We start from the raw sequence: 6,556 nt of genomic DNA, 5'->3' as shown, positions 1-6,556 counted from the left end.
ATCCATAAACATACTGGAATTCAATTAAACACCTAGACATAATTGCTTACAAAGGAAAATTCAATTAAACAACTTTTGGATCATTTGGCCTTTGGAAGTCCTTGCATCTCCAAAGTTTGCAAGTAATCAATTTGTCTTCTAGGTATCATTTTCAAAAACTTCTTCCGCCACTTGAAGTCATCGCACAGTTCGACTGCAATTGTATATTGTAAAGCAGACAGACCATCCATGTTGTTTAACACATCCATTACCTCATCAACTATAAATTCATTATCATCAAGACTCATGTAGCTTGATTCTTCCATACGTTGTTTCTAGTTTCTCTTTTCCAGCCTTTGTAATTTTGCCTTGGTTAGTTCATCCCTTGAAGACATAGATGCAACAAATTTTTCAAAGCATTCATCCAGTTTAGCACTTTTACCTTTTGAATTAGTTTGGAATGACCACTACCACCATAGTTAATTGATTTCTTTGCCTTTTTTTCGGTGTTGACGTAACAACATCTACATCTTCTTCCTCTTTTCTCTCACTGATCCCCTTAAAGTATACCTCATCAAGTAATCTTTCTTCATCAGATGTGGTGGGTCTTTGCGAAGACGAGAAAGCATATACACCACTGGCAATGGTAGGACTGAAAGTCTGTTTCATCAGCTCGTAATTTTTACATCCTCTACGTTTAAAAGTGCTGTATTTCTTTTCTTTCTGAAATACAAATTCATAAACGATAAATGTGAGTCTCAGATTATAAAAATGACAATACAAACAATCATTTCACTAGTTCTGAACCTGCATCAGCATATAAAAATGACAATAAAACAATCAGTTGACCAGTTCTAAAGCATTATAAATAATATTCAGTCCATAATTAAGCATTATAGTCAGTCCATAATTAAGGTGAATTTTGTATTTTACAATATTCATTTTGGATGTAATAATGACTCCTAACAAGATGCTACTGATCAAGAATAAGTAACCAATGCTACTGATCAAGATGCTACAAAATACAACATACAGAATACAGCATACATAATAGAGAATACAACATATAGAATACAGAATACATCATTATTAAATACAAAATACAGCATATAGAATATAGAATACAGCATACAGAAACATATTACAGAATACATAATGCAACATACAGAATACAGAATACAGCATTATTGAATACAGCATATAGAATACATAATACAGAAACAGAATACAGAATACATCATACTCATCCTAGGACTCTAATCCAATAAATTCACTTCACTTCACTATCTGATTTGCCTATTTCTCTGTATCTTATCTAGCTCATTTAGTATGGGCTATTTCTTGTCTCGTTCTATCCATGTCAGTGAAGCACTAGCTAGAAAACATCTAACTTCGTTTCATATCAAATAATTTCTAAGTAAAGCACGTGGATTCATTTTACAATTTATTTTATTACAAGTTGTAGGCCAAATTGACAGGATTTCTCCATGTAAGAGAGCTATTAAAAAATGAAGGAACCATCTTATATGACTAACCAAACAGAAATCTGACTCACAAAGAAAAACTACTGATGATAATTCAAACTTTCTATATTAATTCATATACAAGTTAACAAAAAATGATTCCTAAATGAGATCCAGACTTGCTAAATGCTGGTTTATTTTTAATAAATGCGCTGTGGTGTGCCTTTTTACGATAATACCCACAAAATTGATAGTTTGAATATAAAGTTGTGATTTTGAAAAAAGTTGCTTCATTTATGTTCTCTTGCTCATTTTTATTTATGTTTTCTATGGAAGTGGAAGAGCAATAATAACCTGGTAAACAGTTTGTTTCTTGTATTTAGCTAAGACAAGTAGCTGCTAGTAGTAATTAAGTATTGGCTGGTAAACAACACTTTGTTTCTTGTAAAAGGACAATACAAACAATTCATAACATGGTCACAACCAGCAACAAGTAGCAGAAATGTCGAAATTTTATTAGATAAAACATGTCGATTCATAACAAAGCAGGAACAAATTACCAAAGTAATAGGCAAAGATTATTATGCATATCATAATTAACTTTTGCCACACTTCTTCAGGAGCAGAAACAATGTTGCCATCAGGATCCCAAGTTACCCCAATGTGGTTGATTAGCTCAGTGAACAGCCGGTAGGTCGCACGTAACCGATGATATTTCCCTTTCAGTGAAACAACACCATATGACTGTCCAACTAATCCAAGCAGCTCCATATCAATCTTTGCCCAATCTGCATCATTGAAGCTCGAAGAATTGCTCGAATGGACTTTCACACGCTCATATATTATCTGGAGGAATGCTAAAATATTTTTCTCTGGCCATTCCTTATTGTCATCCATGACTCTTGATGGGCAAACCCAACTACAAATCAACAACAATATAAGTAATGTTATTCATAAAACAAATCAGGTATACATGATGTAAAAAATTCTAACCTATCACCAAAGATCCAGACCATATGCTTGAGATTTTCTAGTAATGTTATATACGTAATTGTATGACTTTACTACAGAACACCAGATAAGTATTGCCAACTAACAATTCATACTCGTGTGCAAGTTCAGAGGAACCCTTACCAAGCCAATACACTACATCAACAAGGACTAAGAGATTGCCAGCTAATATGTTTCTTCCGGCAAAACAAAGCAATGAAAGAACAATTGAATTAGGTGGAAACACAAGCAAGGTGTTCGGCTGGTATCGTATTATGTTTTTCCTCACTCATCTCTACCATCTTTATAAAGCACATAAGTAAGTTTGTCTTTTTTTTTTTCCTTTATGTTAAGATGAGAGCTTTATTCATACATTTTCACAATCAAACACCTTTTGGGCATCAGGGAATAAGACGTTTTGCACTAAATATCTCCTCATCGTGCCAATTAAATTAAAAAAAAATACATATATTTTGAGCATTCAGTATGAGTAGGAGGTTAATAATCGTCACAAATTTATCTGGTTAAAATTAACAATCATCATTATGCTCAAAATACTGCAATTAATGTTATATATGCTAAGCTGCAAATTATTTAAAAAAAGAAAGAAGGTTTTTTGGTAAAATATTGAGCATTCAGTATGAGTAGGAGGTTTGTTAATCATGAAGAAATAAGTCAGATGAAAATAAAATCATCATCATAATGCTCAATTATTAACCCAACATAAAAAAAAGCTTAAATCAAAATTGAAGATCATCAGAAAGAATGGATAAATGCATCAATATTTTATCAGACGACCGTCGTGAGATGTAAATCCAGTATCATCGTCTGATCTTTAAACTTTTTTCAACCAAACATAATCAAAGTGTGGCAAGAGCAATATAGGTAATGTTATTCACAAAACAAATCAGGAGAACTTTGAATACCCTTAAATCTAAGTCCTTATACTTGAAGAAGGAGAACTTTGAACTGCATCCATATGCAGCTTCTTAAGAAAGTTCTTCATTTCAAGGTCTTAACACAGCATACAAAAATAGTAAACTGGCCATAAACATCTCCATTGTCTTTCACCAAACATGAAATCACTCACAATCAATCAATCCATTAAAACCAACACTTCAAAAAGAAATTTACTCTGTTAAACACAAACATTTCCTCATAAAAAATAGATTATAATAAGCATTAAGCAAATACCCTTTTTACTAAACAACAGAAAAATCCCTTCTTCCTCACAAAACACACAAACAAAAATATAAGTAAAAGGATGGATCTTTGATTTTGGGTTTATAGTGAAGAAAATCACAAAGTATAGAAAGAAAGACAGAGTTTGTTGACAAAAAAAGTAACAAGTTAAACAGAATGACAGTGATAATTAGGAACAAAGACTAAAATACTAACCAATGTACCGAATTGCTGCTTTCGACTGAAGAACAAACCCCCAAAGTTGTCGCCGTTGTCCCCTTAGACGCTCCTATTGTTGGTGGAATACTGCTTGAAAGAGAAGAGTCCTCATGAATCACTTGCAGATGTGGTAAGAGACGAGGGAGTTTTGAATTTATGGACATTTCGAAGTGGGTATTAGGTTGGTTTAGTCAGTCGACATTTATGGCATCAGTAGAAGACAATTGAAGCTCATGGATTGTTATGACACTGAAAGTATTCTTCAATTGATTAGATTGTTGCACTTGAGCATACATTCAATGAGAATCGACGCACAGAGAACCCAATTTTCAACGAGGAATAATTTTGGGCAAAACGAATTTGAGGGATAAAATTAAAGGACAACCAACAGAGATTACAGTGAACGAATTCAATTGATTAGATAGCTGTGGTTGGAGATGCATTGAATGAGACTATCGGCGTGGAGAAGAAGACTCGCAGATATGGATAAGAAATCCAGAAAGATGAACAGTAGGAGCGTAGATGTATCAAAATTATATATATGGATGGGTATAATGGGTATTGTTCCTTATGAAATGAACAGTACGCGTGTGTCTCATTTCTTAAGAAAACGGAGATAGAAAAATGAGAATTATATATCTGGACATCTCATTTCTCAAGCCTTTTTCGAGAAGTTTTCAAAAAAATTTCGTTTTCATTTCTCATACTGAACGAGTTCTCAGCCAAAACGAAAATTTCTCAAAAATTAGAGAATTTCTCAAAAATTCTTTACAACTGAACACGCCCTAACTTTTGAGTTTTTATTTTTTATATGCATTTTTATAATAAAATTTAGAATTTCAATAATAAAATATTAAGTGTGACACAAAATTACAATTATGATTTAAAATCTTTAGATATACTAAATTACTAATAAGTACCATAATTAACAACCCTAGAAAAAAAATTAGTCAATATACGATATGTTTTTTGTTTTGTTTTTTAATATCCAATATACTGTACATGTTACATAAAATCAATTTTATCTAAATTTAATAAAAATATGTTATGATGACAATGGAATATAGATTAAAAATGTTACATATATATATTAAAATGATTAATCAACTTTTATTCATAAAACTTGAATTTTATTAACCTCTATATAATTATTACTTGTTTAACTAATAATTTAATTAATCAAAATTTAGTAAACGGATAGTACATATGTCATATATATTTTTCTTCAAATATAAAATATATTTCTTTTCCTCAATTATTTGGGTGTTCAATTGAACACTCAAGGATAGGGTGGTCTCATCACCAAGAAAGAAATCTTAAAAAAAAAAATGTTTGTTTGTTATTAATAGATCTTTTAATTTTAATGATTCACATTTTATGTTATTAAGAGTGTTTATTTTTATATTTTGAAATCATTTATGCCATCTAAATTATGTCTGAATCAGTCAGATATGTTAAACTTCCATTTAATATCATTACATTGTTCAGGTACAAAGTAATAAAAAGAAGAAATACATTATTTCATAATTCATCTAACATCAACATAATTTTTACTGACGTGTAATAACAATCAATCATCGCAATGTTAGATCACCGCTCTTCAAATAAAATATACATAGTTCAACTAAAATGAATCATTAAAGCCCCACCGGATATATTCATCATTAGTTTTTCTACAGTTCAAGCTTTTCTAGAAGTTAAAAATCAAGATTTTGCAACAAGTATTCGAGAATCAAGCTCTTCTAAGGTTAATATCCTGTAATAAAAATAATTAAAAGGAATTTTTTATCGTTTTAGACAGATTATGTGTTTTTCTCAAGAATCTAGCTAGGTGAAATTCAAAAGAAAATGTCAATGACTTAGCCAATAATAAAGGAAAGGGGATTACCTTTATGCAGATTTCATCGCCCTCTACATCTAGAATGTCTTTTCAAATCTCATTTAGATTAATGTCCTTTACCATTGTTAAAACAAAATAAAGAATCATCGATAGATAAAATAAATGAATAATGATGTTATTTGAAACTGGGAAAAGCACATTCCGGCGTGTTAAAGTACATTCCAACTGCAACATCTACTACTCAACAGTAAGACATCAAGGAGAAATAAGGAAAGAATCCACTTTTATCTAATCAACTGAACAATAATTGAATTTGAGAAGTAATGGAACTTCATAAAGAATAAAACAACCAAGAAGCCAGATTAGTTCATAAAAATATAACATCTAGCTAAAAGTACTGTAGATCTTTTTCGAACAATTTCACCCACCTCTAGTTTATACGTGTCTCTTGAAATAAGGATTGTATCGACCAAAAGTCGAATATATTTGTTCTCCTGAAAAGCATGATATCAAAATTAGACTCCTACAATTCCAGCATCTTAAACTGGGTTGATTGTGAAAAGGATCTCCAGAGGTCATGGTGTCAAGATCGACGAAATTGATTCATAGGTGCAAGTCTTGAAAGTTTAATAAATCAAAATATTTACTATGGAAAGATCATGAATCTTCAAAAGTCAAAGACCTAAAAATATTTTGAAAATAAAAAAGATACGGCACGTCAGGAAACAAAGCGCACTGCAAAAAACGAAACAAAATCGGATCTGTCTAGATTTTACATACGCATAACTGAAAGGAATAACATAATTAGAAACTAAATATTGTGATAGGAAATCAAAGGGAATCAAGATCAAATCGGTGCATTCAAGACAAGTAGTGGTGACCA

The 6,556-nt window shown here is 31.2% G+C and overlaps 3 non-coding genes across 3 annotated transcripts; all 3 read right to left on the bottom strand.

Moving 5' to 3' along the window:
• Positions 1–2,913: 2,913 nt before the first annotated feature.
• Positions 2,914–2,984, bottom strand: LOC139881118 (small nucleolar RNA Z105). The gene has a single exon (XR_011771708.1). It is a non-coding gene; the product is annotated as a small nucleolar RNA Z105 (small nucleolar RNA).
• Positions 2,985–3,067: 83 nt separating this feature from the next.
• On the bottom strand, positions 3,068–3,138 carry LOC139881119 (small nucleolar RNA Z105). Its single transcript, XR_011771709.1, has one exon. It is a non-coding gene; the product is annotated as a small nucleolar RNA Z105 (small nucleolar RNA).
• Positions 3,139–3,183: 45 nt separating this feature from the next.
• On the bottom strand, positions 3,184–3,266 carry LOC139881120 (small nucleolar RNA Z161/Z228). Its single transcript, XR_011771710.1, has one exon. It is a non-coding gene; the product is annotated as a small nucleolar RNA Z161/Z228 (small nucleolar RNA).
• Between the last annotated feature and the right edge of the window lie 3,290 nt (positions 3,267–6,556).

This window comes from Rutidosis leptorrhynchoides, unplaced genomic scaffold (genome assembly GCF_046630445.1).
Source record: "Rutidosis leptorrhynchoides isolate AG116_Rl617_1_P2 unplaced genomic scaffold, CSIRO_AGI_Rlap_v1 contig115, whole genome shotgun sequence".
In the NCBI taxonomy this organism is placed as follows: domain Eukaryota; kingdom Viridiplantae; phylum Streptophyta; class Magnoliopsida; order Asterales; family Asteraceae; genus Rutidosis; species Rutidosis leptorrhynchoides.
Note: the sequence above shows the minus strand (reverse complement) of the source record. Positions and strands in the feature narration are given on the sequence as shown.